Genomic DNA, 19361 nt, shown 5'->3' with positions numbered 1-19361 from the left:
GAGTTTTGGGCCTCTTTCTGCTTCTCTGTGAGGACTTCTCTACTGCCTGCAGGCTGGCCCCCTCCCTGAGCACTTCACTCTGGTGCTGCTCTGGGACCACCGGGCTAACCAACTGCTCAGAGCTCCTGGCTATTTCACACATGCTGTGTTTCCGTGGTCTGGGGACATGCTGAGAATCCCACTTCATAGCAGAGGATGGTGCAGGTCCAGGCTGCCTGTGCACACAGGGCTGTGAGGGACCCCCAGGCACTGCAGCTGAGGGCGGTGAGTCTAAACTTTTCTCCTCGGTTCCATCTCCTTTGGGGCCTAAAGGTGGGTCATGGGTGGGAGCCCCATTGGACTCAAAGCTCATTGACTGGGCCTGCCATAGAGCCTTAGCCAGTCCCCCTGACTGTGTGACAATCCCCAAAGAAGATGTGTGCCTACCCTGGAGATTGGGGATTGCCCCTTCCGAGTGGGAAGCCGGTGGTCTGTCTGCAGAATGTGTGGAAGAGCTGGGGCCTGCAGGGCTCACAGGCACTGCCCTTGGAGCACTTCCTCTGGGCTCCTCCTGCCTGGGAAAGGGGTGGCTTCTAAGAACCATGGCAATAAGGTTTCCCCAGCTAGTGGAAATCTGCCCTTCCTGGCAGCTCCTCGAGAGACCCACTTTGGACTCCCCAGACGCAGGCCTTGACCCACTCACTGAAGCTGGGGCTGGGGGCGATGTTGGAGATGGGGGATAAGGTTGAGGCTGGGGCTGAGGCAGGGGCTGAGGCTGTGGGCGGGACTAAGGTTGGAGACGAAGCTGAGGCTGGGAGTGTGGCAGGCGAGGGGGCTGTGACTGGGGAAGGCGCGAGGATCCCTGTCGGAGCTGAAGTGGAAACTTGGACCCGGGCTGACGAGGAGGCTGGCGCCGCGCTGACATTTTCGCCCTCAGAAGGCTCCTGGCTGACTCCGTGGGGCAGAGAGTTTGAAGGAGAGGGGCCGGGGGCTGCAGAACCAGCTGCCTCCGGGGACGGCCGACCCGGACCCCGGCCGCGAGGCGGGTTTCGTGGCTGGACGACTGGTGGAGGGGGCGCGGCTGTGGCCGTCTGCAGTTGGCCTCCCTCCGTGCAGGGTCCGCGGGGACTCCAGCTCAGCCGCCGGGCCGCCGGCCGCCTGCTCCCATGCTGGGCTCAGACTCCCTCCCTCCTCCGTGCGACGGTCCCCGGGCCCTCTCCGCTCCGCCCGCCCCGGCGTCGAGCGAGGGGCCGCCGTCGGCCGGGCCCGCAGCGCGGTCCTGGCGTGCGCCGCAGGACTCCGCCTGCGCCTCCGCCGCTGGAGGCCCCACGGCGGCCCCTCCAGCGACCCGCCCGCCGAGTCCAGGGCGAGGCCGACGACCGCCCTCCTAGCCCGGGACCAGCCCTCCGGGGGGCCCGGACCCACATAGCCTCCCTGGGGGGCGCGGGCGCGGGTCTCGCCGCTCTCGCCAGCCTGCGCCCCGGAGCCCAGAGCGTGGACTGCGGCTGGCGGGGGCTGCTCTTCTCGCGCCCGCGCTCAGAGCCGTTCGTCCCGCACCCGTTTCCGTGGCGCGGGTCTGGGGCAGCGTCCTGCGGGGCGGGACCCTGGGCTGAGGCGGACAGCTCCGAGCCTGCGCCTGGGCTGCGGGCGTGGGCGTCCATTGCGGCGGCGGAAGCCGCGTCCGCAGCGTCCACAGCGTCCCACACACTCACCGAGGCGCCCAGGCGGAGGGGGTCGGGCTTTGAGGGGCGGCAGGTTCTGTCTCCGAAGACAGCGTGGGTCCGAGGTCGCCGGCTGCGGCGGACTGTCCCCAGAGAGCCAGACAGGTGCCAGCGACTGGTGTCCTGTTGCTGCGTGTGGATGGGGACCTGGCGAGCTGGCCCGTTAGCACCGGCACCACCTGCCCCCGCCTGCAATTCTGCTTCGCCACCAGGACTCCGAAGGGTTGAAGTGGATCAGGAGGGGAGCAGGTGTCCCCCCAGCTTTGCTCCTACCCAGGAGAGCAGTGTCTGACCTGGGGGGCTCCCTTCCTTTAGCTCGCAGGGCTCCTGGGGTGGTGTTTCCATGCTGCTGCCCAAGGCTCCTCTGCTGGTGGCATCTCCGAGAGTCCTGAGTGGAAGATGGGCTGTGGCAGCCACAACTCTGCCAACAAGGGGCTCCCGGTCCTGGGCTGCAGATGTAGCAGGGCTCTTCTGGCTGAGTCTTGGAGGATGTGACTTCCCCTGCCTTCGTCTTTCTCCCTCGCTACCACCACTGACCTTGCACTCTGGATGCAGAGCCAGCCTGGCTCCTTGAGTAGACTGGATCTCTGGGGCTGTGTACTTCGGTCCGGCCACCTCCTGATCCTGTCCTGAGCCAAACCAGTGCAAAGCCAGTGCTGTGGCAGCCACCACAGCTACAGCCAGCAGAGCAAGCACCGCTCTGCCCCCGTCATCATCACCATCCCCGTCCCAGCCCCAGAGGGGTCCACCCGCCTCCAGGGCACCTTGGATCATGGTGCTGGGTGAAGACAAGGTATGAGGAATCCAGTGCTGGCTGTCTGCTGTGTGTGCCGTGCTCAAGGTCCTGGCCTGCGGTCTGAGCAGTTGGCATCCTGAGTGCCCTGTCCAGGGCTGCCCTGTTAAGGTGGACCTGTCCTCTAGGACCTTGGGGATCTCTCCCTGCACACAGGCCTGGAGGTTTATCAGTAGGATCAGTTGGAGGTATCAGGAGACCTGTAGTCTTCAACAGCCTTGCCAGACTGCCCTCTAGCTCCTGCCCTCTTCTTCTTTTCCTGGCATCCCACGATCAAATGGGAGTGTTCCCAGACACTATGCCAGCAGTCCAGCCAACCTGCTTCTGCCTGACAGATCCTCACATCCCCAGTTCTTCCCACACCCCTGGGTCCCTCCTCTGACCCTGAGTCCTGCTGCAGGGGCCTGGCAGGGAAGGTAACCCATGGGGAGATGTTATCTCTGGCCTTAGCAACATGATGCAGCCTGATGAAATTACCAGAAACTGGAGAGGCTGATTCCACTACGGCAATAGGGAGGAGTTGCAGGGGATAGACCTCCTGGTCTCTCGGACTGGGGAGGGGACCCTGGGACATGGGTCCCATCAGTAAGACTATCATAGCAGGTGTGAGTGGAGGTTTGCATCTGGGTGTGAAGACTGAGACTTCCATATCACCACCTTCAGCAGCCCTGGGACTTTCCTTGTCCTGAGGTCCCCAGAGGCAGATGGGATAGAGTTTTGAAGTCAAGAAGGAAAAAAAAAATGAAATAAAATCCAAAAATTATGTTTCCCTCTTTGCAGCCAGGCCTATTCCAACCCACCAAGACCTAGGACCTCCTGGGCCCCACTTTACTCCTCCAGACTACCCAGGTGTGGCTCCAGGTCCCTGGAGAGCCCGGAGCCTTGCCTGCCCTGCTCCAGTTACATCAATCAGCCAACACCCAGATCTTTCAGAAGCCCTTCTGGCCCCAGGCCTCTGCCAGCCCTGCACCTGAATGGCCTCTCAGTCCCCAGCCTTTCCTGTCTGGTCTGATGTCTCACCTCAAGCCCACATGCAAGGGCCGGCCTGCATACATGGAACCTGAGCTTGGTTCCCTAGGGAGGAGTCCTTCTCTTCATCTGCTTCTCACTTAAACCCATCTCAGGAATGAGTCTCACTTGGGATAGGTGCCAGTTGGAGCTCACACATGAAACAGTCTGAAGTCCCTGGGACAAAAATGTGACTTTCTCCTTCCTCTGGGACATAGTGGACCCAGGGACTTCTCCCTGAGTGAGGCAGCAAGGAGGTGCCAAAAGTGTCCCTGGCACCCAGCCTGGGCTGTGCTGAGCTTCAAGTGTCTCACCTGGCATGCCCCCCACCTCTTCGAGTTCCCCCAGGACTATTAGATGACAGTGAGAGGGCGGGGTGGGTCCCATGCCTTAAGGTGGACTTCAAGTTGGGGAGGATTTTCTTGCCTTTACTCTCTGTCCCAGCCCGAGGCTCTGACTCTTGGTTTAGTTGGGAATCCAGAGACATTCAGAGTGTAGAGATGATACCCCCTGAGCCTCCTGTGGGCCATACAGCTCCCCCTAGCTTCTGAAGACTCATCAGTCAGAGCCCCAGGCCACTATCAGAACAAGTGATGGAGGACAATGTGCTAGGAGGAACAACCACAGGGATCACCCCAACCAACACCACAGGGTGTGAGAACCACAGAAGGTGCCGCAGACACAGGTGAGCAGGGACCTGCTCTTTCCCTTTGGAGAGGAAGCATCACCCTGTGCCAAAACCAAACTACAGGCAAAACTTTGAATGGAGACACTCCGTGTGGGTAGGGTGACTGAAGGCATGTTACCTCCCCAAAGGGTGACTGTTTTGCCCTCTTCACTTCCCAGAGGGAGTTCAAATGTGGCATGCTGGGGAGGTGACAGGACCTTAAAGCACCCACACAAATTGCAAGACACATGCAGTTGGTCAATGTGTGCTATCATAGTATAAATACCATACATACCAAAAGGATTGCAATGGAAGATCTGACCACCAGCAGCTTCCTGAGAGCCCCTTGCTGGTGTCTGCAGAGGCAGCTCAGCCCTGGAGGAAGGGTCACCCTCAGCCTCCACAGAGGCAAAGAAGCTTGTCTCCTCAGAGCACCAGCATACAGCCGCCTGTGCCCGGAGCAGGAGGGCTCCTCCCTGTGCCAGGGGCTGGGGTGTAGCTCTGTAGCTCAGTAGTAAAGAGTATGCTTAGCAGGAGCAGGGCCCTGGCTCAATCCCAGTAACATAAAAAAAAAAAAAAAAAAAAAAGTTCTTTTTAGGAGAAACAATAAAATATGACTTATAATAGAAAAAATTTAAACAGTATGGAAATGAAGGAGAACATGCACATGACTTTAAAATGTGGTATTGAAAAACTTATTTAAATAATTCTTCGTAACGTGACTGTGAAGTTCAACACAAATATTCATGGAGAGTCTTGGAATAAAAGGGGCATAAAAATAAAATTTTTAAATAAGAACAAAGTATGGGAAGGGAAAAAGAAGGAAGAGATAAAATATATTAAATGTCTCCTCTTTGTACAAGAGGGAGAATACATAATCTGAAGGGGTGGATACTGGGGATTGAACCCAGGATACTTAACCACAAGCTACATCCCAGCCCTTTTTTATTCTTTATTTTGAGACAGGGTCTTGCTAAGTTGCTTAGGGGCCCACTAAGTTGCTGAGGCTGGCTTTGAACTTGAGATCCTTCTCCCTTAGCCTCCTGAGCCACTGGGATTACAGGGGTGCTCCACCAGACCCAGCTATAATTTTGTTCTTGAGGTCAGTTGCTAAATTCAGATCACTGCATGTTTAAAATTAATTTTTAAAAATTGGACTGGGGTGTAACTCAGTGGTAGATCACTTGCCTAAAATTCAACAAAAATCCTAGAGTTGGAGAACCATTGATGAGGGAAGTGGGAGCAGTGTGCTGGAACCCAGGGCCTCGTGCACGCTAGGCCGTTTCTCTGCCACTGAGCTGCATCTCTAGTCCAGTGAATCCGAGAACTTAACGTCATAAAGACATCAATTGTCCCGAAATTCACCTACAGAGTCAATAATGATTTCAATCAAAATTCCATCAGGTAAGGGGTCTGTGGGGGGGGCGGGTAGAATCAGAAACAGAGGCAGACACCGAGACTTGAGGAGTGGATTCTACAGTGTATGAGGGATTCCAGGGGTGGTAATTAACTCTAAAGAAGACCATAAAGGCTGAACGAAACTATTTAAAAACATATACATGTTCATAAAAGCATCAAAGAGTTCCACACAGCTACAACATAGGACAAGGTCTGAGAACCCAGGAAGGAAGCCTGCCCTCAGAGTTGTTTGTCTGAGACATGTGCAGATGCAGAGTAAGCAGCTTGGATACGGCTATGGTCTGTGACCTCACAGGGCAAACAGGGCCAGGACGAGAGCCCACACAGCTGGGGGTCTGGCAAGCCATCCTTTTTTTGAGCTATAACCATAAAGTATCATGCCCTCTGGATAAGAGTAAATAAAACATAAATCATGCCCATGTGAATCTGAGGCCTAGGTTCGTGTGACAGGGGATCAGGGAATTTCAGTCTTTGAACTTGAATTAGAGTGGTTCAAACTGTTCCTGACATCAGCTTCCAACTGAAATCCTTCCTTAAGAAAGGTACGCATCCTCAGGCATAGGCCGTGCCTATGATCTCAGCTACTCCAGAGACTGAAGCAGGAGGATTCAAGTTTGAGACCAGCCTCAGCTACTTAGCAAGACCCTGTTTGAAAATAATAAAAAGGGCTGAGGATATGACTCAGTGGTCAACTATCCTTGGGTTAAATCCCGGGTACCAAAAAAAAAAAAAAATATATATATATATATATATATCCATATAATCCTAGACCTCAAATAATTTCTACATGTATTGTTCACACTAAATATCCAGGTTGCAGACACACAAGGAAAAATGACACAATAACCAGAACTAGCAAGATAATAGACAAAAGAAAAGTCCTGCAAAGATTTGGGGTAGTGCAGCTATCAAATGAAGATCATCAATTAGCTATATTTAAAGAAATAAAAGCCATGCTAAACATAGCAGACTTGAAAATAAACAAATTTTAGAATGAAAAAATTGTAATGGCCAAATTTTTTAAGACAGAAAAGAAAAAAGACATCCAAATTACAAAGTATAAGATCAACATACATAAATAGTGTCTCTATACACAAGCACTGAACAATCTGAAAAAGAAATTAAGAAAGTAATGCCATATTCAACAGCATCCTAAAAAATAAAATACTTAGGATTAAAGCCATATGGTGGTGCGTGCCTGAAATCCAGCTACGTGGAAGCTGAGGCAGGATGTAAGCTCAAGGCCAGCGTGGACAGCGTAAGCACACCCTGTCTCAAAGTCTGCAAGGTGACTTAGAGGGAAAGCACTTGCCTATCATGTTTGAGGCCCTGGGTTCCAACCTCAGCACCACAAAAAAGGAGAAAAAAAAGAAAACCTAGATACATGTAGGTCCCTGGATCAGAAGGCTACTAATGGTGATCTACAGAAATAAGGCAAACACTGTCACAATTCTGATGGCTAAGGGGAGGGGAAGGGGAAATAATGAGGAAGGATACTGGCCAAATTGTACTGTTGTGTTGCGTGGATGTAGGAACGCATAGCAATGAATCCCATCATCATGTACAATCATAACACACAAAAAGTATGCAAAAAAAATACCCCACAAAATTCTGATGAACTTTTCTGCAGTAATGAAAAAGTTCTCTAATTCATATGGAATTTCAAGAGACTCAGAATATTCAAAAAAGTCTTGAAAAGGAACAAAGCTGAAGGATTTGCAGTTCAAAATTTCAAAACTTATTACAAAGTTTTCATTTAAAACAATATGGAGGCTGGTGATATAGCTCAGTGATACAGTGCTTGCTTAGCATGCATGAGACCCTGAGTTCAATTCCCATTATGTTAATATAACAGTATAGGGTTGGGGCTCAGTGGCACAGACTTTTAAACCCAGCTACTTGAGGCTGAGGCAGCAATTTAGCCAGACCTTTTCTCAAAATAAAAAGTAAAAAGAACTAGGGACGTAGCTCAGTGGTAATGTGCTCTGGGTTCAGTCCCCAGTGTTTTAGTTAGCTTTTTTGATGCCATGACCAAAAGACCTGGAAAGAACAACTTTAAGGAGAAACAGTTTATTTGGAGGCTCACAGTTTCAGAGATCTTAGTCTACCTACAGCCAGCTCCATTCCTTACAGCCCAAAGTGAGGCATTATGGTAGAAGGGTGTGGCAGAGGAAAGCAGCTCAGGACATCACACCAGATAGCAGAGAGAGAGGTTTCTCTCACCAAGAACAAAACATATACCCCAAAGTCACGCTCCAATGACCTACTCCCTCAAGCCACACCCTACCTACTTATAGTTACCACCAGTTAATCCCTATCAGGGAATTAATGCACTAATTAGGTTAAGGCACTCATACCAAAGCATTTCACCTCTAAGCTTTTTGCATTGTCTCACACATGGGCTTTTGGGGGACACCTCATATCTAGATCATAACACCCAGTACTGCAAAATAAAGAAATACAGTATGGTGGGAGATATAGCTTAGTGATTGAGCACGCACCTTAGCATGATTTGATCCCCAGAACTGAAAAAAAAAATACACTAATAAGTGCTAGCATAAGGATAGACATCTATAAATATAATCAAGAAATAAATGGAAATAAACCCATGAAACCATGGCCTTGCTGTGCCTCCACAGATCAGCTCGGCCCAGAGGGGCCTGTTCTCGGCTAGGCACCACAGCCAAAGGAGCTGTGCACAAACCCCTACACTTGGGACCTCCAGGAGGAATCACTTGACAACACCAGCGATCAAATTCTGAAAAATAAAAAAGTCAATTGAGAAAATCAAACCCATTGTATTCTACTCAGAAACATCTAAGGGAGAAGGTGCTTCCAAGGATATTGGTTGGTAAAGTTGATGAAGTCAAAAATATCACACGCCCCTTGCGTGTTTGCTTTAAAATCTATGCAAAAGAACAAAATGAACAACCAAAAAAATCCAAAATCTCTTCTTGGACAAATTTAATCAAAAAAACGCCACCGATGGTAAACACCTGGGCCGCAGCGCGCGAGCGCGCCCTCTGGCGGTGGTGCGCGGCGTGGCGTTCCCCCAGGAGGGTCCGTGAGTCTCCACGGTTGCAGACGTTTAAGTGGTTGTTTTAAAACTGCATTACATTTCTCCTCCGTGAAAAGCATACTCGAGGCACGCTTTAAATTAATTTGTGACACGCACTGTGCCTCCCCTCACTAGCCGGCATTGTCTGCTATAAACCGAAAATGAACTATCTTTATCCTCGAAGGGATGAATCTGCTACGGTGCCAGGCGAGAGTGAAAATCGGTTCAAACTTTCTGCAAGGCATCTGGGCGCTTTCTTCAAAGCGGAAACGCACGTACATACTCCAGCCAGCAGCTCTCCTGGGCACTTTTCAGAGAGAAGTGGAAACGTGCATCCACACAAAACCTGAGCACAAACGTCTACGTCACTTTTATTTTTAATAGCCAAGCTATTTTTAAATCAATGACAATAAGAATGATCGGTATATCAAAAACTACCACCAATAACTAAAACCACATTTAGAGAAAAGCCATTCCCATAACTTTCAATGCTCCTATAATCGACGACTGATAAATAGGTTAATTAAGCCTGGGTCCCTAGGAATACTAAACGGGCAGAGACCTGTGCATGGCCTCATAATCCTAGGGAGGGGGAGGGGAGGGGGAGGAGGGCCAATGCCACAGGATAGGTATTGTCACACTGGTTGTTTCTCAACACAGTCCGTCTAGGAAAAAGAGAGGGAATAAAGCATGCAATCAAAGGTTCTCCCTGGAAGCCTGAGCAGGGTGAGGCAGAGGGCCCTCCCGGAAGAAGAGGCCACCAGTGGTCCTGAAGCTGGGAAAAAATGGGCAAAAGTGTCTGACACAAAGGGTTTTTTAGCTAGCAAAAAGAAAAGAAAACGGTTAAAAGCAGAAAATGAATAGAAAAGAAAAAATATATGATTTTGAATTTCAAAGGCTACAGTTAAATCATTGAAAATAAGAAATCAGCCAGGTGCAGTGGTGCACACCTGTAATCCCAGTGACTGAGACAGGAGGATCACAAGTTCAAGGCCAACCTCAGCAACTAAGCAAGACCCTGTCTCCAAAAAACAACAACAACAAAAATGCTGGGATACTGCTCAGAGACAGAGTGTACCTGGGTTCAGTTCCCAGTATTGGAAAAAAGAAAGAAAAATGAACAATTAGGGCATTCACCCCTTTTTCCAGAGTTTGCATGAATAACATGCAACCCTTTAAATATATCAGTTGAAAAACATACCACATAGGGACACAAATGTTATTTTTACATAGATTTCAAAGACAGAAAAACATATCCCCACAGAAATGTATGTCCCTCCCTGTGCTGGGGATGGGACCCAGGGCCCTGTGCATGATGGGCAAGTGCTCTAGCCTGACCACACCCAGCCCCAGAAAGATGGTGTCCAAAACCATGAGTGCACTCATGATCATGGCTTGTGACTGCTTCACGCACCTGCCCAAGGCCCACCTCAGCACCTGTGGCCATTCACATTTAGTGTAAGGACTTGTTCCTCTGTTTCTGGAAACTCACTGCTTCTAACTTACCCTGCTTTTCCTTACCCCTAGTCCTGACTTTCTGGAGGAGTTGGGCTTTTCTGCTTGTTTTGAAGTTCCCTGGGTTTTCTCGCTTTTTGATTCGAAACCCTCCTCTGGAACACATCTCTCCGCTCCTTTCTCCTCAGCACCAGGAGGAATCTGGAGGAGTTTGGCTGCAACAGTTCAGCCCTTCCGAGATCTCCACGCTTTCCTCTTCCCGTGGTGAGGTCTGCTATTTGGTCTGTCGTCTGCTCTCAGTCTTCCCTGAGTATTTTGCCGTGTTGGATGTCAGGTGCTCTCCTGTGTGTCCCAGCTTCATGCTTCTGCTTGCGCAGGTGAAGGGCTCCACCTGTTCTGGATAGGGTCAGTGGCATTTAGCTTCCATTCTGCTTATTTTAAAATCACAGTATGCAGATTCCCTTGGAGTCGGGTGAGGTTGTTACTGTTCTATGTGTGAGATGGGAAGGCAGAAATGACTGACGCTCCTCCTGTGCTGGCTGCCACCAACAAGGTGTGGGAGGGAGTGAGGGCAGCAAGGCGGCAGCTTCCATCTCAGGCTCCTGTCAGTCACGGACGCCAAGCCACTCTTCACAACAACGGTCCCACGGGCCCAGCTCGCCTCCTAAACCACAGCCCACCCAAAAGTCTTGTGATATTCCCTGTGCTAACCCTCTCTGCTTTAGACCCTTGGAGTGGTTTCTGTTTTCTGCACTGACCCCTCACTGACCTAGCTACCAAGCCTCCTGCTCCCACCTCAGTAAAGGTCCTCTGCCCACGCCCTTCCCTCCTCTCAGCACCAGGGATCAAGCCCAGGGGCACTCTTCCACTGAGCTGCACTACATCCTAGTCATTTCTGTGTTTTTATTTTGAGACAGGGTCTCACTATGTTGTTGAGGCTGGCCTTGTGCTGCAGCCCTGCTGCCTCAGCCTTCCAAGTCTCTGGGAGGTGCCATCACGCCCAGCAGTACGTGGACCTCTAGGGCATCTCTACTCATAACTCAGAGTTGTTTTTGACCAGAGATCAAAACTTCAGCTGCAAATGGAGGGGACAGCTAACGTAAAGAATTGTTAACTAGTGACAACAAGGTTACCTGCTGAAGTAGGTGAAGGGGACACTAAGGAAGACAGATGCAGCGATTGCAGAAAGTTGCACTGCATGGAGAGCTTAAAGGGAAGCAAGGGAGGAGCCAGGAGTGTAGAAGAGCTGCTGCAGCACTGTGCACAGACCAGCCAAGGCAGATGAGCAACCCGGGAAGGGAGGCGAAAAGAGAAACCAGCCAGAAATTTGTCTGAGAAAGAACTCTGGGTGAGATGCATAAGGCAGTCTTTGGGTTTGTTGCTGGAGTAACCCCCAGGCCCTCCGGCACACAGAGGAGTCCGCGAGGGCTGTCAGCCTGGGGGACACAGGCTGTTGAGAACAGACCCAGGACAGCATGCTCAGGACACCCTCCACTGGCCAGTGCACTCTCAAGACTCCTCTGCCGCCAGGTCTGAGCCTCTCCTGGTCTCAGCACTCTGCAGGCTTCAGGGCCTGCAGAGCCCGGTGGCCCTGCGGGTATGGAGGGCGAAGCACACACTGGGTTGTGGAGACTGTTGGCCACAAAGAAGCTTCTAAGGGCTGTGCCACCTCTTTCCATTTCCTTCCAGTGTTAAAAATGAAAGCAGAAATCTGGGTTTGAAGTAATGTTGGATCAAAAATCTAAAAGGAATTTTACCAACTAGGAGAACCATCTGTGCAGCCCATTTTGCCTGTGTGTACCCATCCGTGGTCTTTGACACCTGCGTGAAGACCAAGGAGCAGGCAGGGGCCGTGCAGCACACCTATGACCCCGCAGCTCAGGAAGCCCAGACAGAAGTTCCTGGCCAGCCTGGGCAAATCGGGAGGCCGTGGTTCTGGTGCAGTTCCGGGGCAGAGCACCCCTGGGTTCAATTCCCAGCACCAGTAAAAAGAAAAGAAAAAAGACTGATCATACGGTGTCAAAATAAGACCATCACAATTATCGCTTATTCTAGAGTAGAGGAGCCTGTGTCCTCAGGCACAGCAAGCTCTTCCTTAAGTCCACCGGAGTCCTCATGCGAGCACCCGAGGATCCCACAGAGAACGCCTCCTCCCTCTGGTATCCTGTACTGTGGGCCAAGTCTGCCACCATGCTGCCTTTTTTTTTTTTTTTTTTTTAACAATAAAACTGCAAACCAAAACCCAGAAATCAACAAAACAATGAACTCTGAAATCAGAGCTTTGAGGAGAAACGCCTCCTTATTTCCCAGCTGCCAGGTCTGCACAGCATTGTCAGCAGGTGGGAAGCAGCTTCTATAGAGACTTGTCGGGCTCTTATTTTGAAAACGAACCTTTTGAATAAAGTATTAATTTGAATTTAAAATATATTTGAAATCTATAATCAACTGAGTTTATAATTTGGGCACCTAAGGACATGGCCTTATTTTGAGGGTGTTTTGTTTTGTTTTGTTTTTGTGCTGGGAATTAAACTCAGCAGCACTGTACCACAGAGTTACACCCCCAAACTTTTTGTTTCTTATTTTGATACGAGACCTAGTTGCCTAGCGTGGCCTGGAACCTATGATCTTCCTGCCTCAGCTTCCTAAATTGCTAGGATTGCAGCAGCTCAGGAGGCTGAGGCAGGAGAATCATAAATTCAAAGCCAGCTTCAGCAATTTAGTGAGGCCCTGAGGAACTTAATGAGACGCTGCCTCAAAATAAAAAATTAAAAGGGCTGGGGATGTGGCTACAAAAGCACCCCTGGGTTCAATCCCTGGTAGAAGAAAAAAAAAGTTGGTACTACAGGAATGCACTACCATGCCTGGCTTTGCAGTTATTAAAAAAAGAAGAAAAGGAAGATGAAGGAGGAGGAGGAGGAGGAGGAGGAGGAGGAGGAGGAAGGAGGAGGAGAAGGAGAAGAGGAAGGAGAAGGAGAAGGGGAAGGAGAAGGGGAAGGAGAAGGAGAAGGGGAAGGAGAAGGAGAAGGGGAAGGAGAAGGAAGGAAGGGGAAGGGGAAGGAGAAGAGGAAGGAGAAGGAGAAGGGGAAGGAAGGAGAAGGAAGGAGAAGAGGAAGGAGAAGGGGAAGGAAGGAGAAGGAGAAGGGGAAGGAGAAGGGGAAGGAGAAGGAGAAGGGGAAGGAGAAGGAGAAGGGGAAGGAGAAGGAAGGAAGGGGAAGGGGAAGGAGAAGAGGAAGGAGAAGAAGAAGGGGAAGGAAGGAGAAGGAAGGAAGGAGAAGGAAGGAGAAGGAGAAGGGGAAGGAGAAGGAAGGAAGGGGAAGGTGAAGGAGAAGAGGAAGGAGAAGGGGAAGGAAGGACAAGGAAGGAGAAGGAGAAGAGGAAGGAGAAGGGGAAGGAAGGAGAAGGAGAAGGGGAAGGAGAAGGAGAAGGGGAAGGAGAAGGAAGGAAGGAGAAGGAAGGAGAAGGAGAAGGGGAAGGAGAAGGAAGGAAGGGGAAGGTGAAGGAGAAGAGGAAGGAGAAGGAAGAAGGGGAAGGAAGGAGAAGGAGAAGGAGAAGGAAGGAGAAGGAGAAGGGGAAGGAGAAGGAAGGAAGGGGAAGGAGAAGGGGAAGGAGAAGGAGAAGGAAGGAGAAGGGGAAGGGGAAGGAGAAGGAAGGAAGGAGAAGGAAGGAGAAGGAGAAGGGGAAGGAGAAGGAAGGAAGGGGAAGGTGAAGGAGAAGAGGAAGGAGAAGGGGAAGGGGAAGGAAGGAGAAGGAGAAGGGGAAGGAGAAGGAAGGAAGGGTAAGGAGAAGGAGAAGGGGAAGGAGAAGGAGAAGAGGAAGGAGAAGGGGAAGGAAGGAGAAGGAAGGAGAAGGAGAAGAGGAAGGAGAAGGGGAAGGAAGGAGAAGGAGAAGGGGAAGGAGAAGGAGAAGGGGAAGGAGAAGGAAGGAAGGAGAAGGAAGGAGAAGGAGAAGGGGAAGGAGAAGGAAGGAAGGGGAAGGTGAAGGAGAAGAGGAAGGAGAAGGGGAAGGGGAAGGAAGGAGAAGGAGAAGGAAGGAAGGAGAAGGAAGGAGAAGGAGAAGGGGAAGGAGAAGGAGAAGGAAGGAAGGAGAAGGAAGGAGAAGGAGAAGGAAGGAAGGAGAAGGAGAAGAGGAAGGAGAAGGGGAAGGAAGGAGAAGGGGAAGGAGAAGGAGAAGGAGAAGGAGAAGGAGAAGGAGAAGGAGAAGGAAGGAAGGAGAAGGAGAAGGGGAAGGAGAAGGAAGGAAGGAGAAGGAGAAGGGGAAGGAGAAGGAGAAGGGGAAGGAGAAGGAGAAGGAGAAGGAAGGAGAAGGAAGGAGAAGGGGAAGGAGAAGGAGAAGGAAGGAAGGAGAAGGGGAAGGAGAAGGAGAAGGAGAAGGAAGGAAGGAGAAGGAGAAGGGGAAGGAGAAGGGGAAGGAGAAGGGGAAGGAGAAAGAGAAGGGGAAGGAGAAGGAAGGAAGGGGAAGGTGAAGGAGAAGAGGAAGGAGAAGGAGAAGGGGAAGGAAGGAGAAGGAGAAGGGGAAGGAGAAGGAGAAGGGGAAGGAGAAGGAGAAGGAAGGAAGGAGAAGGAAGGAGAAGGGGAAGGAGAAGAGGAAGGAGAAGGAGAAGGAAGGAGAAGGAGAAGGGGAAGGAGAAGAGGAAGGAGAAGGAGAAGGGGAAGGAGAAGGGGAAGGAGAAGGAAGGAGAAGGGGAAGGAGAAGGGGAAGGGGAAGGAGAAGGGGAAGGAGAAGGAAGGAAGGAGAAGGAGAAGGAAGGAGAAGGAGAAAGAAGGAGAAGGAGAAGGAAGGAAGGAGAAGGAGAAGGGGAAGGAGAAGGAAGGAAGGAGAAGGAGAAGGAAGGAGAAGGAGAAGGAAGGAGAAGGAGAAGGAGAAGGAAGGAAGGAGAAGGAGAAGGGGAAGGAGAAGGAGAAGGAGAAGGAGAAGGAGAAGGAAGGAAGGAGAAGGAGAAGGGGAAGGAGAAGGGGAAGGAGAAGGAGAAGGGGAAGGAGAAGGAGAAGGAAGGAGAAGGAAGGAGAAGGAGAAGGAGAAGGGGAAGGAGAAGGAGAAGGAAGGAGAAGGGGAAGGAGAAGGGGAAGGGGAAGGAGAAGGGGAAGGAGAAGGGGAAGGAGAAGGAGAAGGAGAAGGAAGGAGAAGGAAGGAGAAGGGGAAGGAGAAGGGGAAGGAGAAGGAGAAGGAAGGAGAAGGGAAGGAGAAGGGGAAGGGGAAGGAGAAGGGGAAGGAGAAGGGGAAGGAGAAGGGGAAGGGGAAGGAGAAGGGGAAGGAGAAGGGGAAGGAGAAGGAGAAGAGAAGGAAGGAGAAGGAAGGAGAAGGAGAAGGAAGGAGAAGGAAGGAGAAGGGGAAGGAGAAGGGGAAGGAGAAGGAGAAGGAAGGAGAAGGGGAAGGAGAAGGGAGGAGAAGGGGAAGGAGAAGGGGAGGAGAAGGGGAAGGAGAAGGGAAGGAGAAGGAGAAGAGAAGGAGAAGGAGAAGGAGAAGGAGAAGGAGAAGGAAGGAAGGAGAAGGAGAAGGGGAAGGAGAAGGGGAAGGAGAAGGAGAAGGAGAAGGAGAAGGAAGGAGAAGGAAGGAGAAGGGGAAGGAGAAGGGGAAGGAGAAGGGGAAGGAGAAGGAGAAGGAGAAGGAAGGAGAAGGAAGGAGAAGGGGAAGGAGAAGGGGAAGGGGAAGGAGAAGGGGAAGGAGAAGGGGAAGGAGAAGGAAGGAAGGAGAAGGAGAAGGGGAAGGAGAAGGGGAAGGAGAAGGAGAAGGAGAAGGAAGGAGAAGGAAGGAGAAGGGGAAGGAGAAGGGGAAGGGGAAGGAGAAGGGGAAGGAGAAGGGGAAGGAGAAGGAGAAGGAGAAGGAAGGAGAAGGAAGGAGAAGGGGAAGGAGAAGGGGAAGGGGAAGGAGAAGGGGAAGGAGAAGGGGAAGGAGAAGGGGAAGGAGAAGGGGAAGGGGAAGGAGAAGGGGAAGGAGAAGGGGAAGGAGAAGGGGAAGGAGAAGGAGAAGGAGAAGGGGAAGGGGAAGGAGAAGGGGAAGGAGAAGGGGAAGGAGAAGGAGAAGGAGAAGGGGAAGGAGAAGGAGAAGGAAGGAAGGAGAAGGGGAAGGAGAAGGAGAAGGGGAAGGAGAAGGGGAAGGAGAAGGAGAAGGAAGGAGAAGGGGAAGGAGAAGGGGAAGGAGAAGGGGAAGGGGAAGGAGAAGGGGAAGGAGAAGGGGAAGGAGAAGGGGAAGGAGAAGGAGAAGGAGAAGGGGAAGGAGAAGGAGAAGGAAGGAAGGGGAAGGAGAAGGAGAAGGGGAAGGAGAAGGAAGGAAGGAGAAGGAGAAGGAAGGAAGGAAGGAAGGAAGGAAGGAGGAGGAGGAGGAGGAGGAAAGGGCTGGGGAGGTAGCTCAGCTGGTAGAGTGCTCACCTTGGAAGCATGGCTCTGGGTTCGATCCCCAGCACCATAAAAGAAGAAGAAAACCGTAGACTTCAATGAAACAGGAATTTTAAGATGGCAAAAAGAAAACACCAGATTCCCTTGTTAATTACAGTTTTTTTGTGTGTCTTAAGATTTTAGGTTACAGTAGTGTTTTCTCTTATTTTACAATATAATCTTGCATCATTTAATGATGAGGATTCATTCTGAGAAATGTGTCATTAGATAATTTCTCTTTTTTTGTAGTTGCAGATGGACAAAATGCCTTTATTTTATTTGTATGTTTTTATGTGGTGCTGAGGATGGAACCCAGTGCCTCACACGTGCCAGGCAAGCGCCCACCACTGAGCCACAGCCCTGCCCTCATTAGACAATTTCATCACTGAGCAAGCATCCGGGCACTCACAGGAGGCTGGGTGGCACAGCCTGCCACACACCTGTGTACATGCACACATGTGTAGGTGTGTGCAGCCTATGGCTCCTGAAGCCGTGATGAACACTTCAATACTAGGGTCAGGCAAGCACAAGAGAAAAGTCCGCCTTCAAGAGGCAGTGACCACGAGATGCAGGAGTGCAAGGTGGCACAGTTTCATGGCAGTTTTAATGGTTGGCATGCAGACCAAAATGCTGATAAAAGCACAGTGTGATAAGTACGTGAACAGCAACAGCCGCACTGGGCACCGTGCAGCACCCTGTGTGCCGAGCTCTTGCAGGACTGGGGGTGTGCCAGCAGGTGTGTGCCTGCATCACACCGACAGTACTATGGCAGCTGCCATCGTGCTAGGCTGCAGGAGCTTTCCAGCTCCATCAACCTTGCAGGACTTGCAGCTGCAGAGTGATGGAAAAGTGCATCTTACCAGTGGTGCTGGGGATCAGGCCCAGGGCTGGGCACAAGCTGGGTTTTATCCTCAGCCCCTATTTTTCTTTTATCATTGCATTTGCTAGAACCTTCAAGACAGTGTTAAAGCATACTGGCAATAGTGGTCGTCCTCATCTGGTCCTCAGTTTGATGGCCTCACCGTGCAGGATGATGTTGGCCTTGGTTTGCAGCGAAGCAGCCAGCACCTCATTCAAGTCACTGAAGCTGGCACTGCCACTCCCTGACAGGACTCCCATCTGTGCTCATACAACACTTCTGACACCAAACGTGTGTGCTTTTCAATTCCACACACACCAGCTGCGTGTGCACTGATCCAGTTCTGGCACCACCTACCTGGACTCAGTACAGACCCCACAGGCTAAGGGCTCCGTCCCACAAGAGACCCTGATTCAGAGGCCAGGCACAAACCGAGGCCTCCAGGACTTCTGGTGAAATATCTATGAATTGGGGTTCCCATGGAACCCCCTCCTTGGGTTCAGTCATTTGCTAGAGTGGCTCACAGTACGCAGGAATCACTTTACTTGAGTTCACTGGTTTCTTAGAAAACCAGTGCAGGAAGAGTCCGATGGAAGAGGCACAGGGCCAGTGCCAGGGGAGAGGCCCTCTCCAGGCACCAGCCTCCCAGCACCCTAAGGAGCTCCCTGTTTTCACAGCTTTATTTATGGCATGAAGTCATCTGTCCTGGAAGTCGCAGGCAGTGCTCTTTGGGCCTGGTGAGGCTTTTGTTTACTTTGTTTTTGTTTCAGTGCTAGGGATTGAACCCAGCCCCTGGAGCGTGCTACGCACACACTCTGCCACTGAGCTACACCTCCAGTCCCCGGGGAAATTTGTTATAGTAAAATTTGAGTCCCCTTTCCTGGCCCCCAATTTTGCTGAGTAAGCAATGATCCAAGCTAAGCAATATTTCCCAGTTTTCAGCATATGCAATTCATATGACACAGTTCTAGGCAAAGAAATGTGAAATTAACCATTTCCTAGAAAGTCTCCCGGAGGGGCACCCTCGGCTGACATACACCTTTGTCCTTCTCTCCTCCTCTTCTCCTAGGCTTGGATGGAGCATCCACCTTCTTTCCTGAGGACTAAGGATGGAAACACAACCTCGTCCCTACACTTTATGGAAGAAATGCTCACAGGAATTTAATACATCAGTGGGGAGTTTTTCTGTTTTATTTAGAGGGAGGTTGTCATTCACGGCCACATGTAATTTCTAACTGATACATAGAGAACATTGTCCATTAAATCGTTCTACTTCCGAGTTCATCATGTAATTTCTATTTTGTTGAAAAGTCACCCATTTCTTCTAGGTTTTTAAACTCATCGTCACAGAGTTGCCAAAAAAACCTAAAACTACTTTACTCTTTTCTGTATTGAAATCTCATTTTCTTCTTGATGTTGTATGCATTCGCTTTCCCTCTTTTGTCACAGGAGAGTGGGCAGCTAAAGCTCCAAACCTCAGTTCCTTGTCCAGATGAAAAAAACTTCAGATACTAGAAATACCGCAAGAAAACTTTTATTGTAAGTCAAAGAAAAGTGAAGTTCAAGAAGAGGGGCGTTGGGCTCTCCCAGCAGAGAACCACGGAGGAAAACAGAACCGTCATGATAGCTATGCCACTCAAGGAGGCTTCCTCCACAAGTCAATCCTGTGTTAATGTGGGTACTGGGATCAGTAGCCGGACAGAATTTACTTTAGTACAGCCGTGATACTGAAGAAATCTCCCTTCCAAAATATATGGAGGCACCCATGGCTTCACCCTGACCTGGGTGGACCCTGCCAAGAGCAAGGTTATCTGAAAGCTATAAATTTTCCTCTATATACAGCTTTAGCTATGGGTTGGGGTTGCCTAGCACACATGAGGCGCTGGGTTGGATCCTCAGCACCACATAAAGATAAATAAAGGTGAAGGCAGCTTTAGCTGTATCCAAGAGGAGTAGGGTACAAAGAAAGTCCATCTTTGCAGTGTTTTTTATATAGTTTGTTAATTTATTACTATTGTATTGGGGATTGAA

The sequence above is a fragment of the Sciurus vulgaris genome, assembly GCF_902686455.1.
Source record: "Sciurus vulgaris genome assembly, chromosome: 5".
Lineage (NCBI taxonomy): Eukaryota > Metazoa > Chordata > Mammalia > Rodentia > Sciuridae > Sciurus > Sciurus vulgaris.
This window is presented reverse-complemented; position numbering follows the sequence as displayed.